This window comes from Spinacia oleracea, chromosome 3 (genome assembly GCF_020520425.1).
Source record: "Spinacia oleracea cultivar Varoflay chromosome 3, BTI_SOV_V1, whole genome shotgun sequence".
In the NCBI taxonomy this organism is placed as follows: domain Eukaryota; kingdom Viridiplantae; phylum Streptophyta; class Magnoliopsida; order Caryophyllales; family Amaranthaceae; genus Spinacia; species Spinacia oleracea.
In genome coordinates, this window is record NC_079489.1 from 38,803,066 (window position 1) to 38,807,289 (window position 4,224).

General features: G+C 33.6%; 1 long non-coding RNA gene across 1 annotated transcript; it reads right to left on the minus strand.

The window, feature by feature from the left end:
• Positions 1-781: 781 nt before the first annotated feature.
• Positions 782-3,916, minus strand: LOC110804022 (uncharacterized). Its single transcript, XR_002537620.2, has 4 exons — positions 3,585-3,916; positions 3,380-3,449; positions 1,944-2,013; positions 782-1,292 (listed from the first exon to the last, which is right to left on the minus strand). It is a non-coding gene; the product is annotated as an uncharacterized lncRNA (long non-coding RNA).
• Between the last annotated feature and the right edge of the window lie 308 nt (positions 3,917-4,224).

A 4,224-nucleotide genomic window follows, 5' to 3' on the forward strand; every position in this document is an offset into this window, starting at 1 on the left:
ATGGTTTTTCCGCATGATTTATGTTTATTCATATGTATCATAACCCAACAGTGGTATCACGAGCATCTTATTATTTTCATAATCTAAATTGCATGAACATGGTTAAATTTTACAAATTTGCAAAGAATTAAAGGGGTGATTAATTTTCGTAATTAATTGCAAATTGCGTTTATTTAATTATATGTACGAAGTTTTTTTGGCAGAATATTCGTTACTCAACCAAATCGAGTGATTTTTGTGTCAATTCCGCATGTAAAAGGCATTCTAAAATTTTGACAAAAAAGGTATTTCTCGCCGAAACCCAGAATTCCCAAATTCGAAGCCTAACTATGACTTTTCGGAGGTTTTAGTTTTTCGAACGCAAAAGTTTGTAATTTTAAGATGTTAAAATTGAATATTTGCGATTCTTGTTGATAAATCTTGAATTTTTGATTGACCTACAGTTTATGTTTAACAAGTTTGAATGCATAGCCTTGTTAATTATACAACCTAATTTGTAATTATGATTAATTTGTTGAAATTCGAATAATTTAGAATTGACACTACTACAAAAATAGGCAAAGAGACCCGTCCAAATATGCATAAGAGACCTCCTCTGGACAGGTCTCTATCTCAGAGGTCTCTTTGATAAAGAGACCCCCTCATTAAAGGGGGTCTCTTATTAATAAAGAAAAGACCCTTTATCAGAGAAAGGGGGTCTGTTTTCCTAGCAACTCTAAAAATAATTTAATAGAAGAACAGACCCATCATTAAAGAAATGGGGTCTCTTTGATAAATAAAAAAGACCCACCATCAGAGAAATGGGGTCTCTTTGTTAGAAAAATTCAAACCCTATATTGAAGAAAGGGGGTCTCTTTGACATTTTAAATTTTTTTTTATTTTGAAAATCGAAAGACCTATGCTTATAGATAACGGGTCTCTTTTCAGCTATATTTTAAATAAAAAAAAAAAACAGTAGCGCACACACACACCAAAAGGGAAGCATCAAAACAAAATTACCATAATAATTAGTATTATATACAATATTTTACAACAAAAATTTAGAACTAAACACATATAAAATTAAGTCCTGCTACAACTATAGCATTAAACCATTTCATACGACCACCTACATTTTTCTAAGTTGTGTCTTTATGCTCCGTGAAATATCACCCAAAGCATCCCCTCAAAAAAAAAAATCACCCAAAGCATGATTCTAACGTAACACGCTCCAACATATGTGTCAAATCCACATCACGCCCTTGATCTCATCAATATTAGTTGGAGTAGGCACCGGGAGCTCGAACAAATAACTACAAGACAACTAAAGCACGTGAGAGAGAGCCCAAGGATAACAACTTTAGAAGTCATAATCACAAAGCATAATGTCACTAATTCACAAGTCAAAGTTGTGCAAAACAACATGAAGAAACTCGGATTAAGAACGCAGAACAAGACAAGCTGATAAGCACAAAATTGCCCATGAACGGCAAATCAGCAAGAACCAACACTATTTTGACCACCACAGAATTTACTCTGAATAGCAGATATATCTTGCAGGACTTAAATTTCAGAAGATTAAATTTCAGACAGCACAGTAAATACAGAAAATTAACGAACAAAACTTCATTTTATTTCCACCAAATTTTATCCAGATAATCAAAGTTACAACTTATGAAAGACAATTTCTGTCTGAACCCTTAACACGATTGTTCAAAATTATGATCTCATGAATATCAACAACCACAGTGAATCAAGCAGGAACTTATGATGATAACAAGCGATGAACCATCAGTTTTTTGTACAAAAACAGTGATCACAAGTTCACAACATAAAGTAGCAAAGCAGACATCAAGCTATCAGCCCCAGACTCCCAGTAAGCTCTTCAAACCAGAACTTCAAATCAGGACTTTGCATACCAGGTTCGAGGCTATATATCGTTCCAATGGAGAGTATATAATTACCTGGAAAGTATGTTGATCCATTGATCCATGCAAGCTAATGAGATATGTCAAGGTCCAGTGGTCCACAATCCTTCACAATGCAGAATTGTTCCTTCAGTCTTGCCAAATTGAAGTTATTTCTAAAATTCTAAATGACATGCATCGCTTTCATGAAGAAAGTAGACCAAATAAGAGTCAGAACCATTATTGCCATAAAAGGATACTTCTACTTCTAAGGCGCAATGCACAAAACTGCTGCTAAGTGCTAACACCTCAAGCAATCAGACCTATACACTACCACCAACAGAACCAGTTCCAAACACATAGTTGTTGACAGAAACCCAAGACTCTACATTCATTCGTGTACTGAATAAAGAATAAACGCAGGAAAAAACCACACAAAACAAACCCCAACATAAACTAAGCCCTCTAAAGTCTAAACAACTGAAAGGAACATAGATTTACTTTGACTCAAGGCCTAGAAAGTTATAAAGTTCTTAAGAATAAGACTATTCTAGGAGCAAAACTCAATACCAATGAATTGAAGTAACTAATAAGACTTCTTATAAATATATATCAACAACAGGCTCTGCACTCCGCATTTGTGATATTGTTCAATTGATGAATTCCTTGTTACACCAATGCTCAAGAAAGAAAGACCAAGATGAATGCCAACTAGGCAACTACAATTTCTGATGTTAAGGGAAGCTCCTTCTCTAACAAAATTTTGGCATTCAAGTACGCCATTAGTAATGGTGACATTAACAATGTAATTTTCCAAACAAGGCATAATCAAATACTCGTAAAAAATTCATGAAAAAACAAATGCCTGCGGCTGTAAGGCTCTGAGTTACGGCCACTTTATGGGAATGTCTACTTGTGATGTTATTTTTACTGAAACTGATCAAATTTCAGCTTGATTATACCTGTTTCCTGAAAACTAAAACTGAACATCATTCTGCCCAATTCAGCTATTTCAACTTGATTATACCTGGTTCCTGAAAACTAAAACTGAACACCAATCTGCTCAACATAAGGTTTATTTTTATTGCTCATTAACTTTTTCACTTTTTAAAAAAAGATACAAAAAGAAAGTAAACTAATTTCTGTTAATTATGAGAATGTTATATACTGGTGTAAACAGAAGGGACGCGCTAAAGTCTAAGAGATTTTAATTATGCCCGAATAATCTCTATCATATGAGACTCAAGTAACAAAGAATTCTGACTAATCTCAAGTCTTTAGAAGCTGCAAAACTTGGGCTGATTGTACTAAAACCATTTTAACACACAAAATCAAGCAGGAACATCATTCGTAATCTTATCATAAGTATCGTCATGAACAAAAACCAAAACAAAAACCCTACCATACAAAGTCAATATCAAATCCAATTAAAAATATACAAATTTACAATCTTCAATGATACCAAATTATACGAAAAAATATCTAATTTTTACCTCACTTCAAACTTCCAAATCAAATTAACATGTCTGTACAATAGCTGCCAATCAACCAAATTTCATACGCCTGTATAAAAATCAGATTATCAAGCAAACACGTTCAAGAACAAACTAATTACTAAATAATATATTTAAAAAACCTTAGAAACCAAATCAAATTCATGGCGGAAAAAAAAACATGAAAAATAAAGTGCAGATATACCTTGCTCTGTTAGTTGTTGTTTGAGCTCCGCGACTTACTCACCATACGAAACCTCCAAGGTTGATAAACTTTACAATGGAAAAATTGGAAACTATTGTATGAATTAAAGTCGGAAATTGAAATTTATATTTCGAAAATTAGGGTTCTTTTATTCAATTTCGATGAGCTGCAGAAATTGGTGATCTGCAAGAATATAAATTGGGGATTTCGATTGAGAATAACGGAGTGAGAAGTTTGAGAGATGAATGAATTCTCTGCGAATTTAATCAGATCTGAAATTGAGGTATTTGGGGTTTTATTTTCGCTGTACAGGGAAGGGAGAGAGAAGTAGGGGTTATGATTTCTGACCTTCTAATAATAATTTAATTGAGGAGCAGACCTGTTATAGGAGATAACGGGTCTCTTCATTTTTTATTAGTGGACCCCGCCTCTACGAGAAATCTCCTTTCTAAGCTAACGGGTCTCTTTTTTGCGCCCAGATAACATAAGAGACCTCTGATTTGTATCACGAGGTCTGATTAAGTAAAGAGACCCGTTAAGTACTCTAATGGATCTGTTTTTTTAGGTCTCTTTGGACATTTTTGTAGTAGTGTGATTTGTTTTTCATAATTAATTAATAATTTAATTAGGTACACATGAT